The sequence below is a fragment of the Bombina bombina genome, chromosome 2 (genome assembly GCF_027579735.1).
Source record: "Bombina bombina isolate aBomBom1 chromosome 2, aBomBom1.pri, whole genome shotgun sequence".
Classification (NCBI taxonomy): Eukaryota; Metazoa; Chordata; class Amphibia; order Anura; family Bombinatoridae; genus Bombina; species Bombina bombina.
Window position 1 is genome coordinate 170,383,013 of NC_069500.1, and position 21,938 is coordinate 170,404,950.

Sequence of the window (21,938 nt, forward strand, 5' to 3'; positions counted from 1 at the left end):
TATGCTTATAACATACCATTTAGTACTGTAGAATAAGAGAATCAACTTACTGTTTGTAATATAAAGTGTAAGGTCCTGATGCTGTAGCATTGGGATTTGGTGTCCAAGAACAATTAATATTCTTAACACTTTTATGTTTAATTTCAGAATAACAGAAGAGGTTATCATCCCAACCTAAAATATAAAATAAATAATATATAATGAAAATAAAATGGAGATGATTTTAAGATATATTGATACATTTATATTTTCAACATTAAAGGGACACTGAACCCAATTTTTTTCTTTCGTGATTCAGATAGAGCATGCAATTTTAAGCAACTTTCTAATTTACTCCTATTATCAATTTTTCTTCGTTCTCTTGCTATCTTTATTTGAAAAAGAAGGCATCTAAGCTTTTTTTATTAGTTCAGAACTCTGGACAGCACTTTTTTATTGGTGGATGAATTTATCCACCAATCAGCAAGAACAACCCAGGTTGTTAACCAAAAATGGGCCGGCATCTAAACTTACATTCTTGCATTTCAAATAAAGATACCAAGAGAATGAAGAAAATTTAATAATAGGAGTAAAATAGAAAGTTGCTTAAATGTGATTATTTTGTTAAAGCAATTGACCAGAGGCATTGCTGAGTTATAAAATGGTTTTTATGAGTTATCATTATTATTATTGTTAGTATTAATTTACAATAAGCTGCAAAGCAATATTTACAATAGGAAAATTATACAATTGATACAAATTTAGAGAGTACTGGGTGATGACAATCTAATTTCATGGAATGGACACATAATCATTTTCTCATAATCTGTAAGGGAAGAAACGGAATATGAAAATAATAATTTTGCGACATTAAACATTGTTTTATTTATACACTAGGCAATAAGCCTGCCCAGAGGGCAATCCATTTTTTTTAAGTGTGGTACATTTATCCCTATCCATCTATCCCTCTATCCCTGTCCCTATCCCTCTATCCCTGTCCCTATACCTCTATCCCTATCCCTCTGTCCCTTATCTTTATCCCTGTCCCTCTATCCCTATCCATCTGTCCCTCTGTCCTTATTCTTCTGTCCCTGTCCTTCTATCCCTTTGTCCCTGTCCCTATCCCTCTGTCGATGTCACTCTGCCCCTATCCCTCTGTCCCTGTCCCTCTGTCCTGACCCTATACCTCTATCCCTATCCCTGTTTCCCTATCCATCTGTCCCTCTTTCCATATTCTTTTGTCCCTGTCCCTCTATCCCTTTGTTCCTGTCTCTATCCCTCTGTCCCTCTATCCCTGTCCCTATCCATCTGTCCCTATCCCTCTGTCCCTATCCCTCTGTCCCTATCCCTTTGTCCCTGTACCTCTGTCTCTGTCCCTCTGTCGCTATTCCTCTATCCCTATCCATCTATCCCTGTCCCTATTCCTCTGTCCCTGTCCCTCTATCCCTATCCCTCTGTCACTGTCCCTCTATCCCTTTGTCCCTGTCCCTATCCCTCTGTCCATGTCCCTATCCCTCTGTCCCTGTCCCTATCCCTCTGTCTGTATCCCTTTGTCCCTCTGCGTCAGGGTGCCAGGAATCAGACTGAGACAAGAAATGCAAAAATAATCACACCTTTATTAATAGCAAAAAATAATAAAAAGTCAAATAACAAGCCAGGAGTCAAAACCAGAGCTGGTAGTCAGACAAGCTGAGTCAGGAGCCAAAGTGAGTAGTCAGACAAGCAGGAATCAGGAACAAGGAGAACAGCAGAGTCAGGAACAAGCCAGGGATCAGGAACCAGGAGGGACGTCAGACAGCCAGATAATACACAGGAGCTCTCACAAACAGGTCTGAGACAATGCAAGGGCAAAGCATACTGAACAGAGGCCCTTTAAATATAAAAGTGATGACATCACAATTCTGAGACTGCATCCTGTCTCACACAGATGATGTACACCAGTCTGGTCATAAAAGGAAGTGCAGGAAATGAGCAGCATCACACAGTATGCACCAAAGTCAGCAAGAGAGGTGAGTAAAATGGCTGCCATCAGCACATGGCAAACAAAACAGGGAAAAAACCCTGACCGTACCCTCCCTTCAATTACCCTTTCCCTGCGGGAGGACAAAAGGCTTATTGGGGAAACAGGCATGGAAGGCACGGAGGAGGGTGGGAGCATGAACATCAGGGGAGGGAACCCATGAACGCTCCTCAGGACCGTAGCCCCTCCAGTGAACCAAACACTGTACTGTGTTTTGTATTCATTTGTTTTGGTAATTTTCTCTATGGGCCTTGCACCCAGACCTGTCTGGGGTTAACTGACTGTGGGGACAGCACAGCTTCCTGTGAGTGCCATTGAGCACCCAGGGCTGAGCAATTTTCTCCTTTCAGTCTTATCTTGGTTCTGAGGGTTTTGCAGGCTACTCCCTTTGCACCTATGCATAAGGTTTTGTTTCATTTGTCTATTTTTCCTGCTAAAAGAGTTTCTGAGTTATTTTCTCTTTTATGTAATCTTCTTCATCTTTCTTTTTAAGGATCAGCAGTTTTTAGGAATAAATTTGTTATCTTGACTAGGGTTGTATATTATGACTATATCAGATAGTATGTTATTCCTTCTTTGCGTCCTAATCCCTAAATTCTTTGCAAAGTTTTTTTTGCATATTTTGAATGTTGTTAGAGCGTTGACGTATTATTTTGACGCTACTTCTAGTTTGTGCTCCTTTCTGGTTCTAGGAAAGGGCAAAAAGCTTCTTGCACTGATTTCAGTCTGGTATTTAAAAAATATTTAAACCATACACCATACCATAAATTATACTATATCATACAATAAATTCTTTGCCTTTAATTTCATGACATTATGGCCTCTAGTTATCAAGGTCTGTCGGACCTGATCCGACAGTGCGGATCAGGTCCGACAGACCTCACTGAATATGGCGAGCAATACGCTCGCCGTATTCAGCATTGCACCAGCAGCTCACAAGAGCTGTTGGTGCAACGCCGCCCCCTGCAGACTCGCGGCCAATGGGCCACCAGCAGGGAGGTGTCAATCGGGTTGATTTCCGGCGATGTCTGTCCGCCTGCTCAGAGCAGGCGGACAGGTTATGGAGCAGTGGTCTTTATGACCACTGCTTCATAACTGCTGTTTCTGGTGAGCCTGCAGACTCGCCAAAAACACGGGGCATCAAGCTCCATACGGAGCTTGATACATATGCCCCTGTATCTAAAGAATAATATATATGCTAAACTGTATTAAATTTGCTTTTTTAATACTTTTTTGAAATGATGATTTACCTGATTGTATTCACACTAATTGTTATTCAAGAAAATGTCTACAGGAGAACATTTTTTTTATCTTATTTGCACCTGCTTATATTCATGAGCTATTATTAGGTTAATTACTTTAGTACTTTGGGTGTGGCCATCTGTCATACAAAGGCAGCATCAAATCAGATGAGAAAAACCAAAAGGTGCTATCCAGGGGCATAACTAGACCTCACCTTGTCCAAGGGCAAAGGCTTTGGTAGCCCCTCATTTCAACAGAGCCCTTTGTGGCTGTTTGCAATCAGCATCAGGTGATACACAATATTCATGCAGGAAAAAGTGGAGCTACTTTTCTGTGTCTTTGAGTCATCCTCCCCTACTGGTTAGTCTGTGCCAGAGGACACTTGGGCAGCCTTGCTATACAAATATGGTATCAGGTTTTTATGTACATTAAGACTATGATGGCCATCTTGGAAACCTTGCCATCAGTTTGTAAAGGTAAATACATACACTTTCCTTCTAAGTCCTTTTCATAGGGGCCAAACAAAGGGACAAACCCACACCCCAGTAGTGATACCACCACTAGATGGGCATCTTAGAGGTGTGGACCTCTGAAAACCCTGTATTTAGGCTTGTTTTTTATGTCTGCCTCTTTGTTTTCACAAGCCAAATACTTGGCTAGATTATGAGTTTTGCGTTAAGCTGAAAAAGCAGCGTTAACAGGTCCTAGCGCTGCTTTTTCACTACCGCTGCTATTACGAGTCTTGCAGGTTTAGGGGCACCGCACACTTTTTTGGCCTTACCACAAACCGACTTACGTGAAGTTCCTAAACCCTTTTTTCTATTGGACTTCCATAGCGCTGGTATTAAGAGTTTGTCCTGGGAGGCCAAAAAGTGAGCGGTACACCCTCTACCTCCAAGATTCGTAATGCATTCTAAAGTCAGTAGTTATGAGTTTTACACTACAACACCGTAGCATAAAACGCATAACTAAAGTGCTAAAAAGTACACTAACACCCATAAACTACCCATTAACCCCTAAACCGAGGCCCTCCCGCATCGCAATCACTAAAATAACATTTTTAACCCCTAATCTGCAGCCCCTAACATCGCCGCAACCTACATTATATTTATGAACCCCTAATCTGATGCCCCCAACATTGCCGCCACCTACATTATATTTATTAACCCTTAATCTGCCGCCCCCAATGTCGCCGCAACCTACCTACACTTATTAACCCCTAATCTGCTGCCCCCAACATCGCAGCCACTATTCTAAATTTATTAACCCCTAAACCTAAGTCTAACCCTAACCCTAACACCCCCTAACTTAAATATAATTAAAATAAATATAAATAAAAATTACTATTATTACCTAAATAATTCCTATATAAAACTAAATACTTACCTATAAAATAAACCCTAAGCTAGCTACAATATAACTACATTGTAGCTAGCTTAAGGTTTATTTTTATTCTACAGGCAAGTTTGTATTTATTTTAACTAAGAAGAATAGTTACTAAATAGTTATTAACTATTTAATAACTACATAGCTAAAATAAATACAAATTTACCTGTAAAATAAAACCTAACCTAAGTTACACTAACACTTAACACTACACTACAATTAAATAACTTACCTCAATTAAATACAATTAAATAAATTAAATTAAATGAGCTAAATCACAAAAAAAAAAAAACTAAATTACAGAAAATAATAAACAAATTACGAGATATTTAAACTAATTACACCTAATCTAAGAGCCCTATCAAAATAAAAAAAGTCCCCCAAAATAAAAAAAACCCTAGCCTAAACTAAACTATCAATAGCCCTTAAAAGGGCCTTTTGCAGGGCATTGCCCCAATAAAATCAGCTCTTTTACCTGTAAACAAGAATACAAACAACCCCCCCAACAGTAAAACCCACCACCCACACAACCAACCCCCAAATACAAGCCTAATTAAAAAAACCTAAGCTTCCCATTGCCCTGAAAAGGGCATTTGGATGGGCATTGCCCTTAAAAGGGCATTTAGCTCTATTGCAGGCCCAAAGCCCTAACCTCAAAAATAAACCCACCCAATACACCCTTAAAAAAATCCTAACACTAACCCCCGAAGATTCACTTACCGGGAGAAGTCTTCATCCAAACGGCAAGATGTCCTCAATGAAGCTGACAGAAGTGGTCCTCCAGACGGGCAGAAGTGGTCCTCCAGATGGACAGAAGTCTTAATCCAGACGGCATCTTCTATCTTCATCCTTCCGGCGCGGAGTGGGTCCATCTTCAAGACATCTGGCGCAGAGCATCCTCTTCATCCGACGAATGAAGGTACCTTTAAATGACGTCATCCAAGATGGCGTCCCTTAGATTCCAATTGGCTGATAGAATTCTATCAACCAATCGGAATTAAGGTTGAAAAAATCCTATTGGCTGATGCAATCAGCCAATAGGATTGAACTTCAATCCTATTGGCTGATTGGATCAGCCAATAGGATTGAGCTTGCATTCTATTGGCTGTTCCAATCAGCCAATGGAATGCGAGTTCAATCCTATTGGCTGATCCAATCAGCCAATAGGGTTTTTTCTACATAATTCCGATTGGCTGATAAAAATTCTATCTGCCAATCGGAATCTAAGGGACGCTATCTTGGATGACATCATTTAAAGGTACCTTCATTCGTCATTAGTCCGTTGGATGAAGAGGATGCTCTGCGTCGGATGTCTTGAAGATGGACCCCCTCCGCGCCGTCTGGATGAAGATAGAAGATGCCGTCTGGATGAAGACTTCTGCCCATCTGGAGGACCACTTCTGCCCGTCTGGAGGACCACTTCTGCCGGCTTCGTTGAGGACATCTTGCCGATTGGATGAAGACTTTTCAAGGTAAGTGGATCTTCGGGGTTAGTGTTAGCATTTTTATCAAGGGTGTATTTATTTTTTAGGCTAGGGCTTTGGGCCAGCAATAGAGCTAAATGCCCTTTTAAGGACAATGCCCATCCAAATGCCCTTTCAGGGCAGTGGGGAGCATATATTTTTTTAGTTAGGCTTTATTTGGGGGGTTGGTTGTGTGGGTGGTGGGTTTTACTGTTGAGGGGGTTGTTTGCATTTTTTTTTTTACAGGTAAAAGAGCTGATTTCTTTGGGGCAATGCCCCGCAAAAGGCCCTTATAAGGGCTATTGATAGTTTAGTTTAGGCTAGGTTTTTTTTATTTTGGGGGGCTTTTTTATTTTGATAGGGCTCTTAGATTAGGTGTAATTAGTTTAAATATCTCGTAATTTGTTTTTTATTTTCTGCAATTTAGTGTTTTTTGTGATTTAGCTAATTTCATTTAATTTATTTAATTGTATTTAATTTAGGTAAGTTATTTAATTGTAGTGTAGTGTTAGGTGTTAGTGTAACTTAGGTTAGGTTTTATTTTACAGGTAAATTTGTAATTATTTTAGCTAGGTAGTTATTAAATAGTTAATAGCTATTTAATAACTATTCTACCTAGTTAAAATAAATACAAACTTGCCTGTAAAATAAAAATAAACCTTAAGCTAGCTACAATGTAACTATTAGTTATATTGTAGCTATCTTAGGGTTTATTTTACAGGTAAGTATTTAGTTTTAAATAGGAATTATTTAGGTAATAATAGTAATTTTTATTTATATTTATTTTAATTATATTTAAGTTAGGGGGTGTTAGGGTTAGACTTAGGTTTAGGGGTTAATAAATTTAGAATAGTGGCTGCGACATTGGGGACGACAGATTAGGGGTTAATAAGTGTAGGTAGGTTGCGGCGACATTGGGGGCGGCACATTAGGGGTTAATAAATATAATGTAGGTGGCGGCGATGTTGGGGGCAGCAGATTAGGGGTTAATAAATATAATGTAGGTGGCGGCGATGTCCAGAACGGCAGATTAGTGGTTAATAAGTAAAATGTAGGTGTCGGGGGCAGCAGATTAGGGGTTGATAAGTGTAAGATTAGGGGTGTTTAGACTCGGGGTTCATGTTAGGGTGTTAGGTGTAAATATAACTTTTGTTTCCCTATAGGAATCAATGGGGCTGCGTTACTGAGATTTACGCTGCTTTTTTGCAGGTGTTAGACTTTTTCTCAGCCGGCTCTCCCCACTGATGTCTATGGGGAAATCGTGCACGAGCATGTACGACCAGCTCACCGCTGACTTAAGCAGTCAGTAATATCTACATGTTTCACCCTCATAAGGGCTTTATCAAGATACTTTATGACTGTTGAGTCTGCTTCATTTTAAATTTATGTTAAATGATTTTTTATTAAGCAAAAAACGTCACATCACATATCAATAAGCATTAGTAATTCAGTACATCATGGGATCATTAGACAACACATCCCTATGGTATGTGTATATCTGCCATCTTTGTATCAACTTTTTACCATTGAGTGCAAACTAGTATATGAGTCCACAATGTCCAAACTGTTTTGTCTTATTTCGCACAATGATGTTTCACTGTAGGCATCAGGACTCAATCCCGGTCTGACATACTGAGCAGTGCATTTTTAACATAGACGTTTTGTACATTTTTTCCAAAAAAAAAACAAACAAGAAAAAACAAGAAATTAAAAATAAGGTCAAACCAAAACGAATAATAACGAACAATAAAAACAAACTAACAAGTGGTCAAGTAAAAAGCAGTTATGTGTGTCATTGCCATTTAATATATCACGGAAGCCATGCTCCTTATCGGGGGGGGGGGGGTAGAATATCTATAAATGAACCTTCCCTAGCATATGCTATTTGTCTTTCTATGTTTTTAATTTAGGACCCCAGGAGAGTCAATACGTCATCATGATTGCATTAACCAGTAAAACCAAATTTTTTGATATGTATCCACATTTCCCAGGATAAAAGCTGCAGTTTCATGGAGTTTATGTGTCAATTTAATTTTGTCTAGAACCTCTTGCCATGTTGGTGCTCTCTCCCTCCAATACTTAGCAATGCACAGTCTTGTGACTGTGCAGAGTATTCTGATAAAAGTGTTGATATGGTGATGATAGTCTGGAAACGGTATGTTGAGGAGTCCCTGGGACATGGCAAGTGTTATCTGTTCCCCCAATAGTGTACTAAGGTGGTTGGACAGACATGACCAGATCTGTTTAATTTCGCGGCACTCCCACCACATGTGTATATAAGTTCCTATTTCATTACATCCCCTATAGCATTTTCTGTTTTTTTACCTCTGTGAAGTGGGAAGTTTTTATGGGGGTTAAGTACCACCTGAAGATGGTTTTATAGCTATTTTCTCGTAGGTCTGCGCTTATCAAACCTCTGCAGGAGGAGTAAAGTAATTCATACCATTTCTTCACCTCTAAGTTAATGCCTATATCAGTCTCCCATTTGCACATGAGAGAAGACTTTTCCTTGTTTGTTGCGGATTGTAAAGCTATGTATATTCTTGAGATGGTGTGTTTCTGCCTCAAATCAGCGCAGCATATTTTCTCTAACGTGGTGCTGAGGTGATTTTGTGTGTTTGAAAGGAATCTATGCAATGCAGAAGTGACTTGCAAGTATAAGTACCACCTAAGGGGTTCTGGTGTTAGCTTCTCCTGGATTTGTGTAAAGGTTAACGGTTTATTGTGTAGTACTATATCGCCTACTCTATAAAGACCCTTATTTACCCATTTGTCTAATTGTTTCCTATATTTCTTTGGGATAAGATATCTAAGTGGTGTCTTGAATGAGTATTCTGGGACCAATCTTTTCTTTTTATTTAGGGTGCTCCAGTGCCCTACCGAGTGACCGGTGATTGGAGAATAAGTATGGATTACCTGTAGAGATACAGAAGTGTCCCATGATAGAGCATCTGGGGGTTCAGAGTCTCCTAAGTCCGCCTCCAACCCTATCCAAACTATGTCAGTGTTAGACGTTCCTATTAGCGCTGTCTGGGCCAGTCTTGAGGCATCATAATAGTCTTTCAGGTTAGGTACTCCAATCCCTCCTAGCTGTCTATGCTTTGTTAGCGTTTGAAAGGGGATTCTAGAATGTTTTTTGCTATTGATAAAATAAATAAGTTCAGATTGCATTGTTTCCAGGTCTTTTTTTGGAACTGGGATAGGTAAGGTTCTAAACAGGTATAACAGTCTTGGGAGAACATTAATTTTTATTGCCGCTATTCTGCCATACCATGAAAAGTTAAGATGTTTCCACTTTGCGATATCCCTACGAATTTCTTTATATAGGGGCAAATAATTGATCTTATATAGTTCCTCATATTGAGCTGACAAATTAATTCCCAGATATTTAATGTATGATTTGACCCAAGAAAATTCAAAATTTAGTTCAATTAGTTTTTTTGTCTGAGGCGGCAACGCTATTGCCATTGCTTCACTTTTGTCCATATTTATTTTATACCCCGATATGGCAGAGAACCGGTCAAGGACATCATAGAGGCTAGTGAGAGAAGTTAAGGGTTTGGTCAATGTCAGCAAAACGTCATCTGCGAAAAGGGCAATCTTATGATCCCTATTTTTGAGTTGAAAGCCTGTAATGTCAGGATTTTGCCTAATACAGGCGGCTAAGGGTTTCATACAAAGCGCGAATAATAACGGCTAAAGTGGGCATCCCTGTCTAGTCCCGTTTTTAATATTTATAAGTTTTGAATGGTGTCCAATAGCCCTAACCGTAGCTGTAGGTGCAGAATATATACCTTGTAAAGCTGTTACAAAGGGGCCTCTAAATTCCATTTTCTCCAAGACAGCAAACATATACGTCCAGTCAATTCTGTCAAACACCTTCTCTGCATCCAGTGATAGGACCAGAGAAGGCGTTTTCATCTTTGTCAATTGGGTAATGGTCGTAAGTATGCGTCTAATGTTATCAGGGGCTTCCCTGCCCATCACAAACCCAACCTGATCTGGATGGACAATTTCTGGCAGTATCGACTTAAGCCTATTAGCTAGTATCTTGGTAAAGATCTTAAGATCTTGATTTATGAGAGAAATGGGTCTATAGCTAGCACACCATTTGACATTTTTCCCCGGTTTGGGTATTACAGCTATCCTGGCTCTGAGAAGGTCAGGAGGTATCGTATAGCCTTGCATGATATGATTAGAGAATTTAACTAAGTGGGAGACCAATGAGGATTTAAAAATTTATAGTATTCCCCCGGTAGTCCATCCGGACCTGGGGCCTTTCCTGGCTTTAAGTCTTTTACTGCCTGTTGAACTTCAATCACCGTAATCTCTTGATTTAACTTATCTCTATCTTTTTCCGTCAAGGGGGGCAGCTGTGTTTCGTCAAGAAATTTATGTAGCAGAGTTTTAGTTTGTGCAGACTGAGCCACTTTATTCCCGTCATATAGATCACTGTAATAGTTAGCAAAACAGTCAACTATTTCCTGTGGATGAGTTGTGGTGGTACCGTCATGCTTCTGAATCTGTGCTATTGCCGCTACTCTCAATTTTTCACTAATTTTATTAGCCATATATCTATCCGGCTTATTGGCATATATATAGTAATTAGTCTTAAGTCGGAATGCTGCCCTGACTGACTGGTCGCTAAGAATGTTAGCTAATGTCGAACGTTTTTTTTGTAGTTGCTGATAAACTGTCTTAGATTGTGTAATTTTGTGTTGCTGTTCTAATGTGTTTATTTCATTTTGAAGTTCTTTCCTTTGCTTGCTATATTTTTTAACCAGGACAGCTTTTTCTTTTAGTAGTAGTCCTCTTAAAAAAGTTTTGTGGGCTGCCCAAGTCGATATGGGGTTCTCCGTTGTCCCTGTATTAATCTCCCAATACTCCCTCATGTGTCGTGTTACTGATTTCAATGTTACTGGATCTTTGAGGCAAAAAGAGTCAAAAGTCCATGTTTTAGTTCTGTCAGTGGGTTGTAGGGTACCTATTCTCAGCTGCGTCATTGAGTGATCCGACCACACACAGGAGTAAATGTTGGCTGATTCTAAGGAGGGCTGTAGTATTTGGCTTACGAATATGTAATCTAACTTTGTGTATGTCTTGTGAGCCGCAGAGTAATATGTGGTATCTACCGTGTCTCCATATAAGGTCTTCCAGGAGTCAATTAAAGTGTGTGTGCTCAGGTGATCAGGTATCGTTTTGGCCTTGCTATACTGTCTATGCTGTTTATTGGACATTGATTGGAGAAGTGTTCTAGATTGCAAGGCAAGATCAACGTTAAAATCTCCTGCCAATATCGTTCTAGACTGTGACCAATTTATCAGCTGATGCGATAGCAGCTTAAAGAAGGTGTCTTGCTTATCATTAGGGGCATATACGTTACAAAATGTGATTTCAGTACTTTGTATCTGGCCCCTGACTATCAGGTACCTGCCCTCTTTATCTTTAATTGTTTCTGTATGTACAAAGGGTATAGATGAATGTATAAGGATGGAGACTCCCCTTTTTTTCGAATCAGTCGTAGCATGATAATGTAGTGGAAATTCTCTAGTCCAGTATCTAGGTATCTGCGAGTCTAAGAAATGTGTCTCCTGTAGGAAAATCACATTAGCTCGTAAAGATCTATATTGTGTGAGTGCTGTTCTACGTTTAATATCTGAGTTCAGCCCCCTGACATTATGTGAAATCAGGTTAATTGCCCATGGCTCCATAGATGAAACAGGTTTTATAGCTGTTGTTGCGGATAGCTCCTGCTATTCTAAGTCTATATTGGTATAGGTTTTCCCTGACTAGGGTCTGTCCCCCTGCCACATAAGCTACACATAGAAAGAGGGTTCTTTTACCAACTTCAGTTTTTCCCCAAATACTTGGCATTTTATGGTAACCAAAAGGTACATAGCAATTTAATGACCACATGACTGTAAACATCCTAAACGTATAAACTAAATATATCCATTTTGGATATATAACAATGATTAAGATAATAATATGAAATAGAATTTGCATTAAGAAAAATATTTCAAAACTTTTAACTCGTGCAATTAGAAAAATACACTTCAAAATTTTGCGTGCATAATAAAATAAACTTTAGTTATCTCTAGATTAGAAAGTACGTGGGGACTTGCCCCAGGTCTGCTACGGGCTCATCCCCGAGCCCTAAATGTTCATCCTGATATACAATTTAAACCGTACAAAAAGTTATAACAAAACTTAAAGGTTAATTAGCATCTATCACCGATGTCCAATGTAGTTCTTTTCAAGAGCTCAATATGTTTTCAAAAACAATACAGACAGAGAAATATACTTATCTCCAGTTCGGCCTCGCCTCAATAATGTCCTTGAAATAAGTCTCCTCTCTGGCTAGGTCGATTTTGGCTATTTTTTCCCCTTTTCTTCTTCCTTCCCCTTCTTCTTTTCCTCCTTCAATGGGTTTTTTTCATTAAATTTGCAGATTCATAAACTGATCATGTTTTCTGCTTTTTCTTAGGGACTTTCGACCATTTACCCCTAGATGTTGGTCCCAGTTGTGTAGGGTTGCGGGATGTATTTTGCTCTTGTGATAGGTTTGGCAGCTCCGGGCATTCCAGATTGAGATGTTTACAAATCTCTGGTATTTCTGACAGCTTATCGATTGAGGTTGACCTACCCACATGCTGAATGTGTAGTGCAAATGGGAATCCCCACCTATAGGAAATTTGATTTTTACGCAGCAGCTGTGTGAGAGGTCGAAGTGTACTTCGTCTCTGCAAGGTTCTCAGGCAGAGGTCTTGTTAGAACTGGATAACTGTTCCTTTAAATTTAAAGGTGGGGGTTTTTCTGGCCGCCGCCATTATTTCTTCCTTCTCTTGAAAGCGAAACATTTTTACAATTATGTCCCTTGGAGGATCTCCTTTTTTTGGTGGTGCTCTAAGAGCTCTATGTGCTCTCTCCATTTGAAACTTGCTGTCATCTTTATCTTCTGTTATGGCTTGGAATAGTTGTAATAGAAAGTTTGCTATCTCCGGTGCCGTCACCGTTTCAGGTATGCCCTTTAACCTTATGTTACATCTTCTTCCCCTATTTTCCAAGTCTTCAAGTTTGTTATTGATGTCAGCTATTTCTAGCTGTTGGGATGAGATTTGTTGTTGTAGATTGGCCATATCCTCAGTTACAGAGTCCTCTCTATCTTCCAATGTCTCAACTCTTGTGCCTAATTCCTGTAGATCCTGTTTTATATCCGCCAAGCTATTAGTGACAGTATTTTGTAGCATATCAATTTTCTCTAGCATCTTGTCAAATATGTTGTTAATATCTTGTTTTGAGACTAGGTTTTGGAGATCAGCTTTTGTGACAGAGATCATATCATTATTGTCAGATTGGGGTTCCGAGTCTGAATCCATTTCTTCTTCTGGAGGTGATGTCTCTCTTTCTGGGGTTTTCCCTCCCTTAGTGGGTTTAAAGAAGGGGTGCTGTGTGGTGGTTTTAGAACCAGTATGTGGCTTATTTTGTTTTCTAACCGACATAGTTCAGGTAAATAGGAGCATTTGATCTCCTTTTGCTCTAGTTTATGTTTTGTCTCCACTCACAGTACGCAGATTAAGTTGGTAATCAGAGAGATTTATCTTTTTCTATTATTCTGCAGCTCCCTGCAGCGTGTTGCAGCTCTTCTGTAGATAGTACTGCCCCCTTAGAAGTTTTTGTCAATGGCAAAGATTATGCATAACTGAGTATAAGTGTTTCTTGTATTACAGCAAGCCTAGATAGTTTTCAACACATATCAAATGTTAGCTACACGGTAAATACCAATCAAGATGAAACACATATAGAATAAAGTATCTCACACATATAGAATAAAGTATCTCCTCCCTAAAGGTGATAGATAAGATGATGTGTGCGGCTGAGGGCATAACCTTTATATCTTCTCTCATATTGCTGGGTCGCATCCCACATTATTTATATCACATACGGTAAATACCAATCCCAATGAAAATTAAACACAGTAGAGCACCGCATCTTTAATGGTGATAGATAAGGCAGTGTGAACAACTGTGCGTATGTTTGTTTCTTTTTAATGTCTCTCTTATAGATGCCGCGTGGCCCTTAATAGCATATCCTCTCAACTGTCTTCAACCCTCCTTTTAGTATCATTTGCACGGTAAATACCAATCCCAATGAAAAATAAGCACAGTAGAGCACCGCAACTTTAGCGGTGACAGATAAGGCTGTGTGAGCAACTGTGTGAATGTTTGCTTCTGTTTAATGTCTCTCTTTTACATGCCGCGGGGCCATGGACAGCATATCCTCTCAACTATCTTCAACCCTCCTTTTAGTACAATTTGCTGTTACGGATCGTGTTTACAACTGGTATAAAGAGTTTTTCCAGCTGCACCTTTTAGTTGTTTCCCACGTGTGCGTGTAGGCGTATGGCCCCGCAATGCTATATTCTTCTGTACCTTTTTATGTTTTTGCCCATCGACATAAATAACATTAAACCGGCTTACCGGGTGCCTTGATGCTTCTCACATTGTGTCCTCTTGGCTTCAGTAACCCCCACACAGCCGCTGCGAGTGCTAAATTGCTCTCCGTGTGCAATCTTTAATCCCCAAGATGGCGGATCCGGTTCTCTCTCTGTTGCGTACCTTGCCCACGATATATCTCTTCCTCCTTGTGACTCTTTAAAGGCGAGCCCAGCAAAATTATTATCAGTGGTCTCAGAGGTGCTCCCGCAGCATTTTGCTAGTAATCAGGTTGCCATAATTAAAGTTTAACACACTTTCACTGTTTGCTATGCACAGCTCAGTGATTATGCTGCCATCACTGAGCTCTTCCAGGCTCCGCCCTCTTCATTTTAAATTTAAAGGTATTTTTATCAACAGCAATTTTATCTACAGCAGAGAGACGTCCCTATATATATGTATATATCTGTGAACATTTTTACTTCAATATTATTAAATTTATATTATTTATAATTGAGTGTGTACTTCCATAGTAACCTTGCTCCTGAGGTGGAGTGCTAGCTATATTTGTTTATTAAGCTCTTGTCATTTGCATATCTGCTATAGAGAGGCAGTGTTTTTAACTTGCCTCTTAAGGTTATTTATTTCACTTTATTAGTGCTCACTTGTATCGTTTTTACCAAATACTGTTAATTACCCTGGTATTCTGGGTGTGGGAATTTGTAATCCAAAAACAGCAATTCAAAGTAGATGAGTAAAACTGAAAAGTGCAATAGGAATAACACGTGTAATGTTATTTGTATTTTACCATATGTGCCTGTATGCATATCAATTATGAGTAGTAAGTAACATCACATTAATTGTGATCAGTAGTTTCACACTCACAGAAGTTCAAAATTATACATAACCTTGTAGAAAGACTGAGATGAATAATGTTTTCATTTGATTTTATTACCCTCACTGTGTAGTTGATTAAACTTTACCTAATACCTACATATAAAAACATAAAAGCAATAAACAGTGTACTAAGCTTGTGATGTTAAAGGGACACTGTACCCAATTTTTTTTCTTTCATGATTCAGATAGAGCATGCAATTTTAAGCATCTTTCTAATTTACTCCTATTGTCAAATTTTCTTTATTCTCTTGGTATCTATATTGGAAAAGCAAGAATTTAAGTTTAGATGCCGGCCCATTTTTGGTGAACAACCTGGGTTGTCCTTGCTGATTGGACAGTACCAATAAACAAGTGCTGTCCATGGTTCTAAACCACAAATTGACTGGCTCCTTAGCTTAGATGTCTTCTTTTTCAAATAAAGAAAGCAAGAGAACGAAGACAAATTGATAATAGGAGTAAATTAGAAAGTTGCTTAAAATTGCTTGCTCTATATGAATCACAAAAGAAAAAAATTGGGTTCAGTGTCCCTTTAAACATGGGAGTTGTAAAGTGTTAATGTATCTGCAGAATAAGTGGTGAAGTAAAGAAGCATAAAGAATGGCAGTATGACATATTTCAAGCTTACACTGATACACTGCATTGTATTTTTAACTTTGGAGATACTATAGCATCTGCATCAAGCTCATCAAGTAATAGTAACACTAGTGCTTGCTATACAATGTCATTAAATAATCAAAATGTTATTTACCCCTACTGTACTTGTTTGCGTATTACTGTATCCCTGTAATGTTTTTATTTTGTGTATAGCACTGCGTAATCTGCTGGCGCTTTATAAATAAATGATAATAATAATAATCATTAGACACTATGAACATTTCTGTGTTAGGTGGCTTTTAATAATCATGCATATCCTGGTATAGTGATACAATGTGCATAGTGATATATATTTAATTTGTGATGTGTATATACTGTATGTATATATATATATATATATATATATATATATTTATTTATATATTGTCCCAAAAAATGTATACACACTTTTAAGTGACAACAATGAAGAAATTACACTTTGCTACAATATAAGGTAGTGAGTGTACAGCCTGTATAACAGTGTAAATTTGCTGTCCCCTCAAAATAACTCAATACACAGCCATTAATGTCTAAACCAGTGTTTTTCAACCAGTGTGCCGTGGCACACTAGTGTGCCGTGAGAGATCCTCAGGTGTGCCACGGCAGACTGACAACAGTGTGACATATTTTTTAAACTTTGCTTGTTTTTTACTCCCAGTGCAGGGGTAGTTTGTAGGAGGCATGGCATAACAGCACAATACATACATTATGTGTGTGTTTGTGTGTATGTGTATATATATATATATGCTGTATTAGGCTGCAATGTGTGATTTTTTTAAAATTTTGGGATGGTGGTGTGCCACGGGATTTTTTAATGTAAAAAAGTGTGCCACGGCAAAAAAAAGGTTAAAAATCACTGGTCTAAACCATTGGCAACAAAAGTGAGTACACCCCTAAGTGGAAATGTCCAAATTGGGCCCAACTAGCCATTTTCCCTCCCCCGTGTCATGTGACTCATTAGTGTTACAAGGTCTCAGGTGTGAATGGGGAGCAGGTGTGTTAAATTTGGTGTTATCACCCTCACACTCTCTCATACTGGTCACTGGAAGTTCAACATGGCACCTCATGGCAAATTACTCTCTGAGGATCTGAAAAAAACAATTGTTGCTCTACATAAAGATGGCCTAGGCTATAAGAAGATTGCGAAGGCCCTGAAACTGAGCTGCAGCACGGTGGGCAAGACCATACAGTGGTTTCACAGGTTGTACTCAGAACAAGGCTCTCCAAGGTCGACCAAAGAAGTTGAGTGCACGTGCTTAGCGTCATATCCAGAGGTTATCTTTGGGAAATATACGTATGAGTGCTGCCAGCATTGCTGTGGAGGTTGAAGGGGTGGGGGGTCAGCCTGTCAGTGCTCAGACCATATGCTGCACACTGCATCAAATTGGTCTGCATGGCTGTCGTCCCAGAGTAAGCCTCTTCTAAAGATGATGCACAAGAAAGCCTGCAAACAGTTTGCTGAAGACAAGCAGACTAAAGACATGCATTACTGGAACCATGTTCTGTGGTCCTATGAGACCAAGATAAACTTATTTGGTTCAGATGGTGTCAAGCATGTGTGGCAGCAACCAGGTAAGGAGTACAAAGACAAGTGTGTCTTGCCTACAGTCAAGCATGGTGGTGGGAGTGTCATGGTTTGGGTCTGCATGAGTGCTGCTGGCACTGGGGAGCTACAGTTCATTGAGGGAACCATAAATGCTAGTTAGTTAGCAATTGAGATAAAAAAGTGCACGCTATATTTGAGGGACATATGCATTGGTTAGGTACTTGTTAAAGGTGAAGTTATCAATGCGCTAGACAGTGTTGATACTTTTGAGATGGTACACCTATTTGATTTATATAGTGTTTACTGATTCTCTCTCTCTCTCCTTTAAAACGTTGCTTCAGTTCATTGAGGTTTGCGGGCATTCGTTTATGCACAGCTCTCTTAAGGTCCTGCCACAGTATTTCAATCGGGTTGAGGTCGGAACTTTGACTGGGCCATTGCAACACCTTGATTCTTTTCATTTTCAACCATTCTGTTGTAGATTAGCTTGTGTGCTTGGTATCATTGTCCTGTTGCATGACCCAATTTCAGCCAAACTTTAACTGTTGGACAGATGGCTTCACATTTGACTCTAGAATACTTTGGTATACAGACGAGTTCATGGTCGAATCAATGACTGCACGGTGCCCAGGTCCTGTGGCTGCTAAACAAGCCCAAATCATCACCCCTCCACCCCACGGCCAAACATCTCCATTTGGTCTCATCTGTCTAAAGGACATTGTTCCAGAAGTCTTGTGGTTTGCTCAGGTGCAACTTTGCAAACCTAAGCCGTGCTGCCATGTTCTTTTGAGAGAGAAGAGGCTTTCTCCTGGCAACCCTTCCATACTTGTTCAGTCTTTTTTTAATTGTACCGTCATAAATTTTAACATTTAACATGCTAACTGAGGCCTGTAGAGTCTGAGATGAAACTCTTGTTTTTTTGCAATTTCTCTGAGCATTGCACAGTCTGATCTTGGGGTGAATTTGCTGGGACATCCACTCCTGGGAAGATTGACAACTGTCTTGAATGTTTTCCACTTGTGAATAATTTTTCTCACTGTAGAATGATGGACTTTAAATTGTTTGGAAATGGCTTTATAACCCTTCCAAGATTGATGGGCAGCAACAATTGCTTCTCTAAGATCATTGCTGATGTCTTTCCTCCTTGGCATTATGTTAACACACACCTGAATGTTCCAGACTGCTAAAACTTCAGCTTTTATAGAGGTGGTCACACTTGCTGGTGATCAACTAATCAAGGGCATTTCATTAGCAGCACCTGGCTGCTACTTAGTCTTTTAATTTCTATGGAAGCAGTAAGGGTGTACTTAGTTTTTTTTCACACATGTCCTCTCCATTTTGGCTTTTTTTTTGTTAAATAAATCATGGCACGTTGTAATATGTCATGTGTTGTTGTTCATCTGAGTTTGTATTTACTTAATTTTAAGACCTGCTAAGCACCAGATGATTGTCATTATGAAACCATAGAATTCCAAGAGGGTGTACTTTACTTTTCGCATGACTGTATATATATATATATATATATATATATAGATATAGATATATATAGATATAGATATAGATATAGATATATATATCTATGATGTAGATTGATTTAGCCAGTAGACTAGAGTATTGCAGTATGCAATGATGCCTTTTATATTGAACTAACATAGGGATAGATTACAAGTGGAGCACAAATTAATGCTCCCGCTTGAGCATTAATTGCGCTACAGATAAAAAAATTTGCGCTTGTCAGGTTGCGCTCGTATTATGAGTTGAAGGTAAACTGTTTTCTAGTTCTTACCAAATGAGCGCAAAAATCTGAAGTTAGAATATCACTTGCGCATTCACATATTCCCCCATAGAAGTCAATAAGGAAAACAGTGGAAAAACCTAACACCACACTCACACAAACATTTGCGCTAACCCAACATAAAAATATGAATACTTCACATTCCAAATAGGACCATATTGTATAACTAAGATCCCAATTTTAATATTTAAGTAATATTTCAAATGTTTTGATAATGTAAAAGTGGATGTGCCCCAATATTCTATTTTGTATATATATATATAAATAAAATGTGTGTGTATGTGTGTATGCATACATATCCATATTTATACATGTATATGTATGTATCTCTATGTTAAAGCCCCTCTCCTCCCTTTTTTTCTAACACTGGAGACCTAATATATATATATATATATATATATATATGTGTGTGAGGCAAGATGTAGTACCAGCGCTCAATTGGATCTCAAAATGGAGACGGTTAAGAAATGTGAGGCAAGATGTAGTCTCTGACGAAGAAGTAAGTTAAAACTTCGAAACGCGAAAGGACTTGTAGAAGTGTGGCAGTGCAGTTTTCACCTACTACAGATGTGACCGGCTACCGAGTATTCTTTCATCCATTTACACATGTACTTATCTACTGCTCGCTAGAAACCTTTTTGTTTTGTACACGGTTTCGCTCACTTTGTTGCTCATCTTAGCTCTGACCAGCCGCCTGCAGCAAGTTTACACATAGCTCAGAATCTGTATAACGGGTGTGCAATCTAACTAACCAGAGCTTATTAGTATTAATTAACATATTTTTTAATTATACTGCTATTGGGGTACTCCAATCCTGCAATTCCCCTGCATTTGTTTTTAATAAGTGGAGTTTCCACTCACTCTCTCGGTATCAGGTATACTGGAAGGAGTTTCTTATTACAAGCCACCTACGGCTCCCTCTTTTGGAACTTTGATTAAGTCTTTTTAAGGTGGAGTACTCTGGCTTGAAGCCAACACCTGTTATTAAATCTCTAGCCCGACCGAATTCACCAATGTTACTTAACTGCTAAGTGTTTAAATATCTCTATGTGTTAATGCTTACCTCATCAAGGATTGAGGTTGTTACATGTGAGTGCACTTCTTATTAATAAATTAATAAGTAGAAACAGTATTACGCTATGTTCTCTCTTTTTTTATTTCACAGCACCTTCCTGAGAAACTAAAGACCAGAGGGTAAACGGCAGAAGTACCATACTCCTGAGAGACATCAAGGCTCCAAAGATCCTGGAAGTTTCCAAAAGACAAGTGCCATACACAAGATCGCAGCGAAGGGCAGAAATCCCTAAACAACACAGTCCAGAGGCAAATTAACTACAGACTGAGGAGGGGACGGACAACTTTTCCTATATGCTCATACATTACCTCATATGATTAAGGTTATTTCCGGTAAGGAGACACCTATTCATTTACAACATCATTACTACTGCCCAGGCTGACATTAAGGATTTGATAATAAGAACATTTGAATGACTTGATCATTTGTCTAGCTAGCATTGCTTATTGTATTAAGTTGCGCTGAATTTCCTCGATTTGTTCTCTTGCTTACATTATATATATATATATATATATATATATATATATATATATATATATATATATATATAAAAAGGTATAGAAGTAGACAGGCGCACAGAGGCACTCCTAGTGTAATATGTTCTATATATGTGTACACATAAAGAAAGTGAAATATCCACACTCACTTGGTTATACCTCATGATATGAGGTATTTAAACAGCACTTGTGTTAGTTGGTGTTCATTCCTTATTGATTCCTTGGTCAGACGTCCTCCCACACCTCTTGGATAGACCTCTGATGAGGCAACTGATTGGTTGCGAAACGCGTTAGGCTCCGCCCCACCACAAGTCACAACATTCAGCGTATACACGGAGCAAAGTAAGGAATCAGCTGCTACACACTGTGTAACGGTGCAGCAGTTAGATATTATCCTTGGATGCTCCATAGCTATATTTTACCAACCCTGTAAGAGCGAATTAGCCAGCAAAGAACACGATTCAAAAACGATCCTGTACCAAGGTCTGACTATGGCTCTTTTCTTATGGAATTACCTGTTATTGATTAATGCTTTGATATCTATTGTATTATTTATGTACACATATGTAAACATTAAATACCTTGGTTTTAACATACATTATTGTTGTTAGTACATTCCTTCACTCTGTATTACAGTTAGAACAGCTATATTTACTCCCTTTAACTCCTTATAATCCAGGGCAAGCTCTATATCTTTGAGGGCCCCTCATCTTCAAGGATCCTAAGGAAACTGGGCTATCCAAGAGGTGCTGGAGGACGTCTGACCGAGGAATCAATAAGGAGTGAACACCAACTAACACAAGTGCTGTTTAAATACCTCATATCATGAGGTATAACCAAGTGAGTGTGGATATTTCACTTTCTTTATATGTACACATATATAGAACGTATTACACTAGGAGTGCCTCTGTGCGCCTGTCTTCTTCTATACCTTTTCAGACACTCAGGTGGGACCTCTCTCTCTGGGGGG